Source organism: Mastomys coucha, unplaced genomic scaffold (genome assembly GCF_008632895.1).
Source record: "Mastomys coucha isolate ucsf_1 unplaced genomic scaffold, UCSF_Mcou_1 pScaffold20, whole genome shotgun sequence".
NCBI classification, from domain to species: domain Eukaryota; kingdom Metazoa; phylum Chordata; class Mammalia; order Rodentia; family Muridae; genus Mastomys; species Mastomys coucha.
The window spans coordinates 88688982-88706942 of record NW_022196903.1 but is presented as its reverse complement, the minus strand read 5'-3'; the positions used below and the strand labels follow the sequence as shown (position 1 = coordinate 88706942).

General features: G+C 42.7%; 1 long non-coding RNA gene across 1 annotated transcript in view; it reads left to right on the top strand.

Annotated features, from left to right (window-relative positions):
- LOC116098262 overlaps window positions 1-17961 on the top strand; it is a 25846-nt gene that overhangs the window by 1563 nt on the left and 6322 nt on the right. The window contains exon 2 of the long non-coding RNA XR_004121760.1: window positions 17249-17376. This is a non-coding gene — a long non-coding RNA (uncharacterized LOC116098262). The remainder of the gene's footprint in view (window positions 1-17248; window positions 17377-17961) is intronic.

Sequence of the window (17961 nt, the reverse complement as noted above, 5' to 3'; positions counted from 1 at the left end):
TATATATATATATATATGTGTGTGTGTGTGTATATACATATATGTGTATTATATATGTATGTATTGTATATATATGTATATATTCATATATATTTCATTTTTTAGCTTTTTAACCCTTTTTGTTTGTGGGAAATGTATTGTTTTAGGACTGAATTATTCTCTTCTGGATATGCCCTCATGATGTTATTCATTGGGTATGCCCCTAAATTTCTTTTATAACAATCTTTGGCCATTTTAACCAGATTAGTAGAAAATATCAATCAAAATATTTGTACTTTGCCCTGAAATTCAGTTACTAGATCTTTATTTATTATTTATCTATTTATTTATTTAGCACCAGTTCTGGTTCTTAGAGTCAAGGTGTCTGAGTTTCCACTCTGTTGTGGAGACACAGAACTTCACAACAGGGAAAAGTTGTTTGTCTCCCAGGATCTGTCAAGAAACCTGACATGAGGACTGGAACTTGAGTGCCTACAAAAATCTTCCCCTTTCAGGACTCTAGGATTCAACTGGAAAGCAAAGGCTAGGCTTTAACAATCCGGGTGACCTCGGCCCTCCCTCTGGCTACCAGTGAGATTTCACCAAATGGTCCTTACCATGGGGGGGGGGCGGGGAATATTCCTTCAACAATAGCCACCAATGTTAAAATGCTAAGCTGCAATTACAGCTCCAGGAGATGCCCAGCTGGAAATAGTTGAAAGAATTTTGATACCCAGTGGAAAACTCTGGAAAGGTTCTGAGGTTAAAGGTCACGTGTGCAGCCTTAAAAACTGTGCATGGACAGAGTTGTTTTTCTATCAACACATGGCAGGTGAGTCGTGGACATTACATCTGCCTCCTTGGGGAGCTGACAAAATGTCAGGACTCTATGCCCAGCTTAGCCTAGCCATCACTCACTTTCAGACCTTGTACAAACAGTTTCGAGTCTCCCGGCCCTTCCTTTTCATTCAGGCTGTTTTTGAAGTTAAACAAAGTCATTGACCATCACAAAGAAAATATTCAAAGCATTGTATGGGGGAAGGGCTGTGCAAAATGCGACCGTTTACTTTGCTATGTTTGGATTATAAACAAATATTCACACCTGTGGTAGGCCTCTGGCTGATGAAGAACCTCGAAAACTATTTGAGACAAACACGATTTCATACTTTTCATAACTGAGAGTCATTTCGCCGTCTATCGCCAAGACAGAAAATCAAAGCACAAAGAAAGAAAAGCAGTCCATGGGTCCTAAACCACAGGCAGCAACTTGCTAAACTGGTTGAACTCTGACACTGATCTGTTAAAGCATTTCATGTCCAGATTCTCCAATCTTGCTGGAAAGAAGGTGGGGGAATCTTTAAGGAAACATTTAGAGAATCAATAGTCTCAACGGAGACAAGAGAGAGAGGTGGTGAATATTCTTCCCACAGTATTCAGGCCAAGTGTGACAAGTTGAACAAAAAATCGAGGTCAGGAAAACCAGCGTGATCGTTTTAGTAAACAGTGTGGCCTAAAGAAGCCACACGATGGCCTTTCTTGTTAACTGTGGTCAAGCCGGTGGCATAGTAACTCCACAGTACCCAAATATTGATTGGGTTGCCAACACCCACTTCAGAAGTGGCTGGCTGACTACTTAGAGACAGTGCCTGTCAACAAACAAAGGAGTCCTTCGCTGCTTCACTCCTTCAGCTAAGTGCATCTTCTCAAGAGAGCTTCAAAGGCAATTACCTGGCTATTTTTAGAGCCATTCGGGATACCGTTTCCTTGACATTTCTCTTGAAGATCTGTGCAGAGTTATTTACTGAACTTTAATTTCCTGGAATTCAGGATTGGCTTAAGGACCAAGTTATTTGCTCACTGTTGCCAACTGGTAGCCAGACACAGTGGCAGACAAGGACCAACAAGGCTCCTCCCCCATGTGATGACTGAGTTTGTTGGGTGGTCCCTGTGTTCTCATAGCTCCTATGCCCATAGATTCCCCTGGGAGGTCCAGAGGCCTTTGGTGGCTATAGAGAAAAATATGTGAAAGGTATTTTCCTAGATGAAGTTTGACACATTTGTGGGAGTGGCCAAGTTGCCTCCTGATTAATACTGGAATAATTAAAGCAGTAGACAAGGGGTTCCAAGGAACTCAAGCACTTAAGTACAGTTGCACAATGAGGTTCATTTTATTATTCCAGCTCCTTTGATAACAGAGTTACGAGTTCCCAGGTCAGCAGAGCAGTTGTTGCCCGGGCAGCATGTTCAACGTTCTACAAAGCACAATAATGTTATTTGTCTTTAGAAAACCATCTGAGGTATGGGAGTGTCATTTACCTTAACTATTCTCTAGAAATTGAGGAAGGTCGCAGGTATTGCTGTGTCCCTTCTCACATTGTAGCCATTCAAATTTCCCTTCTCAAAAATATCAACATGGGTTGTTCCCATGCCCAGGTCACGAATTCATCATAGCCTTGCATAACCTTACTTCAAACTCTAACACGTTTGTATTAAACCTTCAAACTAAAATTAGGCCTGTGGGTTTTCCCTTCTTCCTGTAGACATAGGGAAGACCTACCAGACACAAAGCCACTTTGATGCCTGTCCCAAAGAACGCGTGCTTGAGACTGTATCGACATTTGCCAGCTGTAGAGTGTCTGCTAGAGAAGGGATGAGGCCAGAAGAGAAGCAAATGTAACAGAGATTCTGGTCTAATGAAGGGTTGCCTTCCCTCAGGGTGAGAAATCATGTACTACTAAACTTTACCCTTAAGAAGCACTGTGAAGTTAAGGTCAATCGCTTGTTGGGGGTCGCCTCGGCGTTTTTCACCCATTGAGCAAATGTTCTATTACCATGCTTTACCCCATCCTAGCAATCAAAGTTCCGAAGGGGATTATTATCTATTATCTATTTCTTTCTTTTTGGTTTTCTTTTTGGGGGGGGTTGTTTGTTTTTTGGGTTTTGGTTTATTTTGGAGGCTAGCAGAGAATGAAGTAGATTATTTAGTACCACTCCTCAGCCTTGGTGTTGTGGGCCAGGAAAATAGTTATTAGATGTTCTCTTTAAGATAGTGACTGTCTTTGACCTCTGTTTACTAGGAGCAGACATGAGCACACACACATATAAGTTATGACCATCAAAAAGGTCTAAACAGGGTCAAATGTTCCCCACACACACAACATGACCCCAAATTGAGAAGCACTTGGGCTGGTTAATTTTGTATTAACTTGACACAAATTAGAGTCATCCAGAAAGAGGGGACTTTAATTGAGAAAATGTCTCCATCAGATTAATTGTAGACAAGTCTATAGGGCATTTTCTTGATGGATAATTAATATGTGAGGACCCAGTCCACTGTGGGAGAGCCATCTGTGGGCAGATGATCCTCTGTGGTATAAGAAAGCAGATGAGGAACAAACCATGGGGAGCAATCTACTGGGCAGCATTCTGTCGTCTCTGCTTCAGCACTTGCCTTCAGTTCCTGCCCTTATTTCCCTCAATGATCAACTCTGATCAGGGCCTGTAACCCAAAGTTCCCCAAGTTCCTAGTGGCTATGGTGTTTTATCACAGCAATAGAAAGCAAGCTGACACAGCACTGGTCCAAACATTCTTCTTCAAAGGGACCATGGACAGATTGCATCAGAGTTACCTGGGTGCATGTTACAAATACTGTTCCATTGGCTTCATCTAGCCCTGCCAAAGCAATCAGAAGGTGGACCCAGGAGGCTGGCTTTCACCAAGCTCTCCAACAATTCCTGTGAGCACAGAGCTATTAAGACAACTCTAAAGTCTGGGATTTGCCTGTTGGGTAAAGTTACAGAGTGCCGTTAACACTGTGAAGGAGGCCCTCGGGGGCTTGGGGTACATGTGCTCCCATAGATTTGATTCAGAACTAAGTTCTCTATGTTGACTTTTGTTTCTTGTCACATTGCACCAGGAAAGGTGCTCCATGTCAGCTACATAAGAGCCATTTAAGAAACTCAGCCATTGGGGGCTGGTGAGATGGCTCAGCTGGTAAGAGCACCGACTCCTCTTCCAAAGGTCCTGAGTTCAAATACCAGCAACCACATGACAGCTCACAACCACCAGTAATGAGATCTGATTCCCTCTTGTGGTGCATCTGAGGACAGCTACAGTGTACTTATATATAATAATGGATACATCTTTTTTTTTCTTTTTAAAAAGAAACTTAAAAATTGTAGATAGCAAAGTTCTACCTAGAGAGTATACTTGTTGGACCAAATATGGTCTAGTTATAAAGATGGCAAAGCACCAACTTAGACTAGACTTTAGAGCTTGGATGTACTATTCGCAGTACTTATTGAAATGTATGTTCTTGAGCCCCACTGCTATACATGGATGCTAAGTAACATAGAGATGTGAACCACATGCCTTCATTACAGAGGGGTGCATGTTCAGGAGTGTGTGCATGGATATAGAAGCCAGAGGACAAGGTCTGCATTATCCCCTAGTCATCGTCCATCTTGTTTTTTAATATAAGCTCTCTCACTGCTCCAAAACTCTCTAAGTAGGGTAGGCTGGCTGGGAAGCAATCTTCCAGATCCTCTTAAGTTTGTCTCCCCTACACTCATAACCACACACAAATGCATTTACATTCATATACACACCTTTAAAATCCATCATGGAGGGTCTCAGACCCTCAGAATAAAATGATTCCCCAAATCAAGGGAAAGAGGTGAGGATGTGTAATAGTGGTCTAACAAGAACACTCTCTCTACTTACACATCTACTCTTCACACAAAGACACAGGTAGAAGCTATTCCTCGTGACTTAGTGGAAAGCAGCCAGCCAGAACTTCACTCATCATCTTGGGCATCGTGTCCTGAGACATGGAGTCCAGGTGTGTCTGGACTTGAACGGTACACACTGCCCACTCCTGCTGGATTTCTTCACCCGTTTTTCTGCATTTAGGGAGAAACCATGTCACTTCCAATTCTGTTCAAACATAGATGATATTTTATAAAAACAAACAATTTTAAACTTCCTAACTCTAAAGAAATTGTTAATTTTCCCAAGACCCTAATCACAAGCATCTAGAAAATAGAAAGATACTCCAAAAGGAGGTAGAGTTGGCCAGTCAGGTTACAAGACTTCTACACTAAAAAGTTTCTTTTCATATTTGGTTTTTGTTTTTGTTTTTGTTTTTAGAACAATAAGCTGATGAGTTAAAAAAAAAAAAAAAAAAAAAAAAAAAAAAGCAGGTCTCAAAACAAGCCCCAGGAAGCCTGTCTTCTCAGAGACCATTTGCTACCCTTTAGAATTTAAATATCACCCAAACATCCTAATGACCAGCTATTAGGAGGTGGTGAAAACTTGCCCCCTGGAGTGTGGCCTTGAAGGAGAAACCCTGGCCTCTTTGTCTCTTTCAAGTCCCAGTCATGAGGTGGACAGTTTTCTCTGTCTCACATATCAGTTATGAGATAGTCTTCAGTCCCCACTAGAAACATAAAACAATACGCCTGCCTGATTGTGGATAGAAGTCCCCAGAACTGTGAGCCAGCATAAACCTCTTCTCTTTATAAGTGGGTTTTCTTGAGTATTTGATACAATAACAGAGAACTGACCCAATGTTTCTCTTTAAGATGAATTGACAATATGTCACTCAGAAGCCCAATGTAATGACTATGGGGACAGCCAGGGAAGGTATCAAGCCCATGGCAGCCTGGGATTGCTCTGGACATTCTCTTTTCTCCACCTGGTCTAGCTCTTCACAGGGACAAGCTTACTTTTCCATTGCAAATCCACTGTACTTGGGCCAGTCACACCTGCAACAATAAACTCTGAGCTTACATTTTCCAAGCCACCTGTCTCCCTCTTTCCCTCCTACTTTGTGCCACCCACACCCATTGTTACCTCTTTAGACACAGGTTGGTAAGTGGACCAGGCCTTCTTACTCTTCAGAAGTGATGTTCTGTGGACCAAGGACAGTACTAGAACCATGGTGCTACAATTAAGAAACAATCTGGCCTAAGCTTCAGTTTCCCATGGCAACAGAACTGTGTTCTCACTTGAATAAAATTCTTCCCACTTATCCCATTAGGGTGGCTTCTCCTTTCTTTAAAATTTTTAGCTAGGTATAGTAGCTAGATATAGCTAGTTATATCCCTAATCCTAGGCAAAGATAGGAGAGTAGAGAATTAAAGGCCAGTCTTTGATTAATTGCAAGACCTGGTCTCAAAAAAAAAAAAAAGTTTTAAATAAATCGCACTCCCTTCTTTCTTAATGCATTTGCTCTCTATCAGGAATTTTGATTCTCTGTTTAAACCTTGCTACCTTGTTGTGTGTTTATAAACTTGAGGACGGCTCAGAGGAAGAGGACAGACACTAGGACTAAACAAAAGAAGCAACATCAGTCATGTCAAGTTCAGCTGCTGTCTAGTGAGCATGTACTGTGCATAAGCCCTGAACTGAAGCAACTGCATATGTCAGCAGTTCTCAGCCTTCCTAATGCTGCTGACAGTGGAATCCAGTGGTGACCTCCAATCACAAAACTTCATAGCTGTAATTTTGCTACTGTTATGAATGCTTTTAGAGATAGAAGTTTGTTCAGGGGATTTCGACCCACAGGTTGAGAACTGCTATCATATGTGATAGTATGTCATATTCAAATCTTCTTCCTATCTCACTTTAATGAAATATTAGCACTGGGTTGACTCCGGCCTCTTCCTAAGCCTGAACTCCGTGTAAGGAAGGACTATCCCACACAATACATATTAAGTGCATGTAGCTTATCACATCATCCTCTAACGTGTACTAAGAAGTGGAAAGATGCATAGATTCAAAAATGATTTCAATATAAAATAAAATATTCAAATACATTCACTGTAGCATCACTTATGTTGGCAAAAAAAAAAATTCTAAATGACCAATAAGTCAAGACTACTTGGAAAAATTATGCTGCATTTATACCTGCAATACCACAAAACTGTTAAAACTATGTAGGACATACATTTGTATAGCCTTCTGTATCATACCATACATACAGGCCTCCCCAGTTACTGATACCCCCAAGCAAAGTGGCCTGAGCCTATGGTGACACATCACCACTCAAAGTCCTCAGTGTCACTAGGATCCACTCTTGGTGATGGGTCTCCTGGAGATACAGATGGTTTCCTAAAAACAATGACAATATAAATAATTTTCAGATTTTCACAAATAGATCAGTGAAATGTTCTGAGTTATTAATGGGAACCAGAGTGTGGGGGTACCATGTCTACCCTCCCCCATCTCCTTGGGATCCAAAGATGAAGAAGCTAAATCTTTAAAAGAGAGAGCATGGGTTTGACTCATTATGGCAATGTTTGGTCTCTGTGTTCCCCCCACCCCCACCTGTGGGTTTCTTGGGAAGCTGAAACCGGCCACCTCTCCTTTACTTACCACCTCTCCTTTAACCTTATCTCTATGGGTCAAGATAGGCTTTATGTAGAAATGTGATTACAGAAACTGGGGAGACAGAACAGGAAGAAGGCAAGGGCCAATGTCCCCGGCTAATTCCCCCAGAACACACCTCATTGTGAGGGGAAAGCCTGCCTCTCTGTGTGCCGGGCTGTCTGGATTCTCAACAGAGCCCTCTTGCCTGTCCCCCATCTCCAGGTGGAGCAACAAGGGAAATACAACAGAAGCCCTAAATACAGGATTCTGAAGAGCAAGATGGATACCTCGTTATCCTATATCCCCAAGATCTCACAGGTCACCTGGTCTTTAGTCAGTAGCCAGTGAATGTGTAAAGGAATGAGAGAAGAAAGAAAAGCAGGAGGCAAGGAGCTATCAGAAGGAAGGGGACTCTGAGTGGACACTGTCTGTCACCGATCATCAGCTTCCCTGTGAACAGACTTCCTGCTGGGCACAGTAGCTGCACACCTGTGGTCCCCAAGACTCCAGAAGCTGAGGCAGAAAGTCATGTGTTCAAGGCCAGCCTGGTCTAATGGAAATTAAGAAATAAAAACTTTTATTCCCTACATATATTTATGCAGAATATTATGTAGGGAATATTATGTAGAATGAGGAGGCACTAGGAAGATGGAGGGTAAGGGCATAAAATGTCAGCAAGAGCAGGTGCTTCTGTGGAGTTGAGAGACTCTCACACTACAGGAGGAACACAGTTAACAATCATGTTGCCCAAACTTCGAAACTGCTCGGAGTACATTTCAGATATTCTTACCAGGAAAAAGTATCAGTGTTTGAAAAGATAGGTAAGTTAATTAGCTTAATTATTCTGCATTGTGTTCGTAAGCCATAACTTACTTGGTAGGTACTCCTTAAATATATAGAACTCTAAATTACTGATTTATGATAAATAATTCTTGAGCACACTTTCTCTTGTAATTATCTTTTGGCTTCTTCCCTTATGGTGCCTTCCCAGTGAGAGTTACATCCCGTTTATTCTTGTTTCTGTATCCTTCCACCATATCCTAGGCACTCTCCATCTCCTCTTTTCCTGAACGTGACTGGCAGCTCAAAATAAAAGAAAGTTCCCATGTCAACTAGTTAAGATGCTCTTATCCAGAGCCAGGCAGATGACTTGGTGGGTGAGGATGCTTGCAGTGAAACATGAGGAAGTTCATGTCTGTCCACATGCCTTACCTATCTGTCTGTCCACAAGAAATAGAGAGGAACGCGCTGTTTCTCTGAGCACTAGCCACAGGGAACCCTGAAATCCTCCCCATGCTTATTGGAAAGAGTGGGTCTGAGTCCTCTCTCTCTCTGTCTCCCTGCTCCCCACAGACGTTCTTGGAGCTGAGACTCTGCTCTAGCATTTACAAAGCATGACCGTAACTATGTTACATTGTAAGAAAATAACTGTGTATCCGGAAGCTAGGCTCCCAGAAACAGTGAAGGAGGCCTCTATTTTTCAGTTTCTGCATATAGCGAAAGAAGGCAGAACAGTCAAAGGCCTCAGCCCCTCATGGAAAATATTTTACTTTCCATTTTTAAAAACCTGGGATTGGGTTTTAAGGCCTAGAAGATCTCGGGGCTTGGGCCTGTTGGACTCGGGGAGAGACACCTGGCCCTATATTTTTACACAGGGAGGTAACTTGGAAAACAAAGTCACACCACCTGCTGATTTCTTTATTGAGAAACCACAGAGTTATGTAAGTCGGAATCACAAACAATCTGCATGTGAACTGAGAAGGCAGAGGAGGGACGAGTTTAATCAGGTTTATGGGCATTCTGAGACCTGTAACCACACAGCAAGCACAGGTGAGAGAATCTGCAGTTCCGTGGCCCCGGCATGCCAAGTCCAGCCGCAGGGTAAACATGAGTTGCTCTGATTGTTTTATACAGCTCAGCATGACGGAGCCAAAGGGCCGTGCACCAGGAAGGCTTCCCTGAAAAGACTTTGATCGCTCAGTAATTTCACTTACAGGAAATGATCCCGGATCATTAATTTTGTGACCATATTGCCGAGAGAATTATAGAAAACAATAACTTATTGGGGTTAACGATGTAATGATAGGAGCCGTTTCATTGATAAGAAAAACAGGTGTACAAACATCAATGTGCCAAGCTGAATATGAGGACTATATTCTTTGTAAGGATCTTGATTGGCATCAGAACTTCTTCCCTGTAGAACTGAGGTCTTGAGAAACCTTTTCAGTGAGGAGAGACTGTTTCTGCAGGCCACACTGATGTTGTTAAGTGTTCAGCCTCTTATTGTAGCATGAAAACACCCATAGACTAAAGTAGAAATGAACGAGCATAGCTTTGTGCCAATAAAACTTTATTTATAACTACAAGCCGTGTGTCAAACTTGGTCCATGGACTATAATTTGCTTACTCCTGCTTTAGGCCGTGCACTCTCTATCTGGGTTATCCACAGATCCCTCATTTTGTATCACATTCTTATAGGTGAGAATGGTTTGCCTTTTCCATGGAATGGATTTGTGTTGAATGTTTTGAACTTGTGACTTGGTCTAGGAAATATTTTTGCCACAAAAATATCATAGTAAGATTGCTTCTTCCTTCCTAACCTTATATTTCCCACCTTGAGTGGTTTTCATGACTTTGCTATATGATTAGTTCAACTTGGCTCTCTTCTTTGAATCTCATCTCTCAGCCAATTCTCAAAGCACCGATAACCTTCATCCTTCATTTAGAAGAGTCCTTACTCCCTCCCTCTCCCCCAAACATTCTGGATATCCAAAAGTGTGTGCATCTTTGTAATGTACATTACAGCAGCAAATAGCTACTAGTAGGTGTCAGTAAATACCAACCCAGTGAAACCTAAGCGAAGGCAGGACAAAGGAAGGGGAACGGAAAGGGGGGCGGTGTGGGCAGAAAGAGAGGGAGGGATCAAACTTCCTTGAGTCAAGGTGTGTACCAATCAATATTGCTGATTATTTTGGGAGTAGCAAGAGCTTTCTGAGACCATGTTTTGTCTAAAAGATTCATCAATAAAGGAAGAGGGGAATGGAGAGATGGCTTAGTGCTTAAGGGCATGAACTTCTTTTGCAGAGGACAGGAGTTCAGCTCCTAGCACCCATGTCAGGCTCTTCTTAACAGCCTGTGATTTCAGCTATAGGGGATCTGGTACCCTCTCTGGCCTCCAAGGGTACTGCACTCACATGCACATACTAACACCCTCCACAACACACACACACACACACACACACACACACACCTGTATCCCTAGTTAAAGATAAAATAAGTCTTAAAAATTTTTTTAAATAGTAAAGAATACTCATTTGTTCAACACATGTTTATTAAGAAGTATCTTTGTGCCTTGTTTTGGCACAAAATAGGCAAAGTCCCTGTGTTCATGGGGTTACACTATGTTGGCAGGGGTGGATAGTATATAAATAAATTAAAATCTAATAAAATATCAGGTGGTTAGCTTCTATCCTCAACATCACACTTGCCATTGGATTATCCTAACAAGCATTTGTACATTTTGGTTGAGACAGAGTCTTATCTAGCATTGGCTGGCCTCAAACTAATTTTGTGGGCAAAGGTGACTTTGAACTTCTGATCTTCCTGCCATTATATCCTGGGTGATGGGATTACAGGCATATCCTAACACACCTGGTTTTATATGGGGCTGAAGACTGAACCCAGGGCTTCATACATGCTAGGAAAGCCCTCCAACAACTGCAACCCCAGCCTATTTCAGTAATCCTTCATTGAAGAAATGATCTGCCCCTGCCTAATTCAATTTCCACCCATGGAACAGATATACATAGTGATCTCAGGGTAAAGTCAGGGCCAAGTAGCAGATCTGAGCTGTATTTCAGGTCCTGTGAGTTAGTCAGGGGACCCAGAGACACTACATTCGAGTGATTTGAATATCTCCAGGACAGTCCCTGGCAGAGAGCTGGGATCTGCTTGTGGCAGCTTCAGCAACCAAGCCAGGAGGGTGCTCTGGATTTATACCTTCTTGAGCCACATCAGTAACAACATAAAACATGTCTGGTGCCCTTGGCAGTGGCAGTCCTGTGGCATCTGCCTTTTCTCTCTCCAGGCAGGTCCCAGGCTCACCCTCCAGCCCAGGTTCCTAGGCTGTAAACAGCTGCCAGCACTGAGAAACAACCAGGGATGTTTGCTGGCGGCAGTAGCTGAACCAGCCCCAGCTTGTCCAGACAGTTCATCTCTTTTGGAGATCCCCAGGGAAAGTTAACCAGTTCACACCGGGCCAGCAGAGACCTCAGGAACAGCCCTCAAAACCCTCCATAGGGTAACAGCAGCAGGCCTTGAAAGCCACTTCTAGGAGCTGAGAATTCTTTTTTTAATTATTATTATTAGATATTTTCTTTATTTACATGTCATATGATTTCTCCTTTCTCAGTTTCCCCTCCAAAAAACAAACAAACAAAAACAACAAGAACAAACCCCTGTTGCCTCTCCCCTCCCCATGCTTGCCATCCCACCCTCTCCCACTTATTGGCCCTGGCATTCCCCTACATTAGGGCCCTTCACAGGGCCAAGGGCCTCTCCTCCCATTGATGATCGACTTTGCAATCCTCTACTATACCCATGCTGCCAGACCAATCAGTCCCACCATGTATAGTCCTTAGTTGGTGGTTGAGTCCCTGGGAGCTCTGAGGGTACTAGTTAGTTCATATTGTTTTTCGTCTTAAGGGGCTGCAAACCCTTCAGCTCCTTTGGTCCTTTCTCTAACTCCTTCACTGGGGACCCTGTACTCAGTTCAATGGATGGCTGTGAGCCTCTACATCTGTATTAGTCAGGTACTGTCAGAGCCTCTCAGGAGATAGCTATATTAGGCTGGCTTGTCCTTCCTTTAGTCTCTGCTCCATAGTTAGACTCTGCAACTCCTTCCATGGGTAATTTTTCCCCCTTTTAAGAAGGAATGAAATGGCCATATTTTGATCTTCCTTCTTCTTGAGTTTCTTGTGGTTTGTGGGTTGTTCTTCGTGTATTCCAAACTTCTGGGCTAATAACCACTTATCAGAGAGTGCATACCATGTGTGTTCTTTTGTGATTGGATTACTTCACTCAGGATGATAGAGAATTCTTTGGGGAATGTATCTGAAGCCTCTGATCCTGATGAGCTTCCTCACATAGGACAGTAAAAGCTGCCTCTGACAGGGAAGAGCCCAATGTAGGTGCATCTTCTGTAGAGAAGATGCAATGGAAGAGGACATGTCCTTTTGGGCTAATCATCATATCTTAGCCCACCAGTGCAGACCATAGTCAGATTTAGAAGAATTGTCGAGGGCTTACTGTGTGGCCAATGACAGGCTACACAACTGGCATTTATCTTCTCCTATGGTTAGCCTTGGAAGTGACCTCCCAATCCCCTTTAGGGCTGGTGATCACACTGGCACAGCATGAGAGGAAGCTGAGTGAAAGGGTCACTGTGAGATGGCTGGCATCCTGGGGACTACTGGGGACTAGCTGCTTTCAAAGCCAGTGGCTCTCCCACTGACCAACCTCCAAGTATCTCAGCTCCTCTGTTCTCACCTCAGCTCCCCATCTGTAGTGTGGCTTGCCCTTCTCTCATAGAAAGCTGTGGTTTCTAATTAGTGCTGTCTTAATCTGCTTTGTTGCCCACTGGCCCATCCTTCTTACCACTGCAGGGATGATCTCTCCAAATGAGATTCAACTGTACACACACACACACACACACACACACACACACACTTTCTGCACCTCTGGCTTAAAGCCCATGTAATTGAGAGGCTCCTCAGTGTGAGTGTAGGTCCTTCAGGAAGCTCCCTCCTCCCAATGTTCAAGCCTGGTTCCCTCATTCTTTCTCCTCCAGTATTACAGTCAAACCTCCCTAGGTGTAGCTACACTGTATGTTTGTAATGCTTTTTCTTTTGTTACTACTATTCCCTTCACCTCTCTACCATCCTCTAACAGGATTGCATTAGGATCCAGAACACAGACTCAGGATCTGCCCCTACTCACTTCTATGGTTTCGCTAGTCATAGAAACTCTATACATCTGGCATTGATCATGTTATTTATATGCACTTGCAATTATAATTGTTCCTAAGAACTAAGTTCAGATACCAGCTCCCCAAGCGTCATCCTTCTAAACTTCTAAGGCAGATGGCTTCCCCCAAGCTTTCTTAGCACCCTGGTAGAACTCTAACTTGATAGTTTCTGTATTGCTTTTTAAGTGAGCCATTTTTGTGCCCATCTTTTAGAAATATACTTTTATTAATTCCTTAAGAATTTTATTCAATGTATTTTGATCATATTCACCCTTCCAACTTCTCCCCATCCACCTTTTGAACCATAGGCAGGCTCTTTGAAAGCAGGATCCACTTCCCAGTGCCCTGTGTTATATGGATACTCAATAGAGTGTCTACCAGAAAAAGCAACCCTCTATTTCCATGTGGTCTACATCCATAAAGCCAACCAACCATGGACTAACTGCATGTTTTAGAAAAATAGGAAAGAATATGATCAAGTTATATTTCAGAAGGAATATGATCAAATATATTTCATGAATCTATGAATATGTCACAGTGAAACCCGTTACTTTGTACAATTGATATGTGCTGATAAAATTTGTATCTATGCCAAACATAAAGACTTTTTTCTTTCATTACTCTGCAAACAATGGAGTACAACTATTTACATAGCACTTACACTGTATCTGGTGTCATAAACGACACAGATAATTTAAACTACAGAAGGAATGTATAAAGGTTCTGTGCAAATACTACAAGCTTTTTCCAAGGGTCCTAGGCATAACTAGGTGTTAGTGTTTGTGAAGATCTAAGAACCAGTCCTCCTCAGATTTTTGCCAGACTCTGAGATACTGATGAACTTAACTCAGTTTGCATTCCCTTTTAGATAACCTAGGCAAAGCCATGGGCAATAGTCAAGAAAACAAGCATCATCAAGACAAGAAACTAAACACAAAAAGAAAAGGAAAACAGTAGGAATGGCTCCTTTTAATAAACCAAACAATAACTGTGAACCGCTCCTCAGAAAAGCTCTCCCATAAATATCAACAATTCTGCAGGCCCCATGGAGTCATACGGAGAACCAGTGTGACTTCCCATGCTCTCCCCCACGGAAGAAGAGCTGTACACATCTGCAAGTTTAGACCCAGCCCCCAGGACAAGCAAGTCTACAGGGCTCACTCCTGGCTGACTCGTCTTCCATCATCTACAACAGTCAAGAGTCTGCCTCCTTGTTGCAGGCAGGCAGATCTGTGGGACCAAGACAATGCTAGGCGGACTAAGGATAGATTTTATAACAAGCTTTTTGGGTGACTCCTTTTTCAAAGTTGTCTTCATGAGAAAAATATTAAATGAGCCTTCTGAGAATGAGAGATAGAGGGAGAGAGAAAGAGATCTTCACGTGTACCCCCCAAAGGCCCATTCAAGCTGTAATTAAAATAATGTGCGAATCAAGGAACTTTATCTCCCCTGATCTAACCTCAGAGCAAGGCAGGCTTGTGTCTCAGACGCACCTTATATTTCATTGTGTTAAATCTGTGTGAAAAAAAAAATTCTGTCCCTAAATTAGTTCTGCCAGGTGTTTCTAGAAAATACTTTCCACATGACAGCAGCTCTTGTCACTCTCCTGCTGGAGGATGAAACATGAAAAAAAAATGTTATATGGCCCTGACTTTGTCTAGGGACCCATTTGGTTTCCTGTCTCCAGTGACATCATTTTAAACATTGGCTTTCTCCAAATGGCCGGTGTGTGCTATAGAGCCTATTTGCTATGGGCCTTGGCGTGTGGCTGTGGAAATATTAAATCATTCCACATGCGTATGTGTGTTTGCTTCTCCAGGTAGGTTTTAGACTTTACTTGTGAGTTGTGAGTCTGTCTCCTCCTCCTCCTCCTCTTCCTCCTCCTCCTCCTCCTCTTCCTCCTCCTCCTCCTCCTTTTCATCCTCCTCCTCTTCCTATTCCTCCTCCTCCTCCTCCTCTTCCTCCTCCTCCTCTTCCTCCTCCTCCTCTTCCTCTTCCTCCTCTTCCTTTTCTTCCTCCTTCTCCTCCTTTTCGTCCTCCTCCTCTTCCTCTTCCTCCTCCTCCTCTTCCTCCTCCTCCTCCTCTTCCTCCTCCTCCTCCTCCTGTGCATGTGTAGAAGGAAGCTTCCAGGTTGCTCTGCCTATAATCCTATCTGTGAGCACCATTCCCCCTTATGATTAGGGAAAACGGGTCAGGGAGCATGTAGCAGAGCTGGATGGCAGAGCCTAGCTGTCTAGCCTGTGAGTGAACTCCAGTCCTTTCAACTAACAATATCTGTGGTGTCATTGCCTGACAAGCATGGAAATTGTGCTCCTCAGCCTGGTGGGTCAGGCATTTTCTCACAGGAGCCACTGTGTTAGGGGCTCACTAGAAAGCGTAGCAGGTGTGTACAACCCACAGACTCACAGGCTTTGAACTCCCCGCCCCCTTCCCATTCTCCATGTCTAGAAAGTCTTGCCTCTACTATCTTTAACTACCACAATATGGGCGTCTCACTGCTGCACCCAGGCTAATCGTGTTTTGTAGCAATTTGTTAGTCTTTCTGGCATCCTTAAGCTACTCATCCTGCAAAGCTGAATCTACATTCTAGCGGTAAACCAGCTCACATAGCAGAATCACCCCGCTGTACCCCTCACCCCCTCCCACTCCACCCCACCTCTGCTGGTCGGTTGATACACACAGTGGATTGTCTCTTTCCTGCATTTATTGACAGAATATTAAGATGATCTCAAAAATCTAGGGATGGCTGGAATCTTATCCCTTGAACACAGAACAGCTACCCTAAGAGCCCCAACCTCTTGCCTCCACATCAAGGCTTCACATTACTTGAACATCATCTATGTAGTGTTATGTTTGGATTCAATTGCAAAACCTTGAGTGTAGACAATTTTAAAATTCACTCTGCTTTCTAGAACATTCCCTAATGTCCCTTGACATGATACCCAGAGTTAAACGGCTAGCCTCATGTGACACCATGATCCAGCCTAATGTCAAAACACAGTAACTCTGTTGAAAGGAGAAGAGAGTTTGGATTACAGCCCTTTTACGATTTGGTTTAAGAACTGTTTATAGCCCCAGTCTCAAGCATGTGCCAAATTGTGGTGGCTGTGGGCAGCATGGCAGGATAGTAGTATCGTTTCTCAGTCCCACCTCTTCAGAGCTGGAAAGATTCTGTGAGCTTTGTTCCTGCATGGGCCTGAAAGAGGTGCTATTTTGCCAACTAGTGACTGTGCTGCAAGAATCAACATACTTGCGTCACCTCTAGACCCTGTTCCTTCCCCATTTAAACGTATTGTTTTCCTATTCTGGTATTCTCATCTCTGCTGAGCCTAGTGTGGTATATACAAAGCAAGCCAGACATGAACAGTCTCCCTGGCAAAGTATATTCCTGCCTGAGGGACAAGATAATACAAGACAAAAGACAGAAGGGAGAATATGGCCTGGGAAGGCTTCAGAGCAGAGACGCTGAAAGAGAAGAGAAGGAGGGGGCACAGAATTATTTCGGAAGGAACGTAGTCTCAGCAAAGAGATAATTCTTAAAGAACTGGAGACTTCGCTTGCTCTGTCCTTGCCTAGAGCAAATCTCCATGGACAGATGTACATCCAGTGTACTGTGTGCTCAGCTCAACCTTCCAAGACAGAAAGAGGCATTTGGTCAGCGTGGGTCTCTAGAGAATCAATAGTCATTCCTAATTGTGTAATTTCATAATCGTACCTAGATATATAGAGTACATCTATGAATATTAACTATATTAATAATATATGTCCGCGGTATTCTCAATGACACATAAATATAATATTAATAGACAGATGGTCTTTATGATAGCTTGACTTACCAAAGCCTTCATAACTGTTTTTCATTCTCTCCCCAGTGTTTGATCAAGTACACAAGATATTCACCACTGCACGTGCCAGATGGGCTTGCCAGATGATAGCCTCACAGCAGCAATCTGAGCATGTTTCCGAGGACCAGGCTGAGTAACCTAGGATACAGAGCACAGTAAGTATTTTAAGTGTATTTTTCATTTAACCGTATCTTCAGTTCATGATTGGTTTATCAGAGTCCAAAGTCATTATAAGTCAAGAAGCATTTGCCATTACATTAACAATGCATTGATTAATACCAATATATAACATAATCATATCAATACATACTGTATAAGTACCTATGCAAATAAGTTTGTATATGCATATTATATTAAGATACAACGGTGTGCATAATAAATCATATAATTTATAATCATCACTGTAGAACCTCTTTGTATAAGGGCTTAACTCTCTACATTCAATGCAGCAATTTCTTTTTAGATATTGAAATCATTTTTCTTTTTTATGAAATTTTTGAGTTAGAATACCAAGTAATGGGTTTCTATATGATGTTTGTATTTCATAATATTCATCATTATGCTTTGTTCTTAGTTGCCCTTCTGCCATCCGTCTCCTCTTCCTCGGCCACCTTGTGTTGGTCCCCTTCTCCTAAAATAAACAAAGTCCCTGCCTCTGTTTCCATGTTGTAAATAACATTATCCTCTTTTGTTGCCCCTGCCCTCTCCTCTTCCTCTTCCTCTTCCTCTTCCCCTCTCTC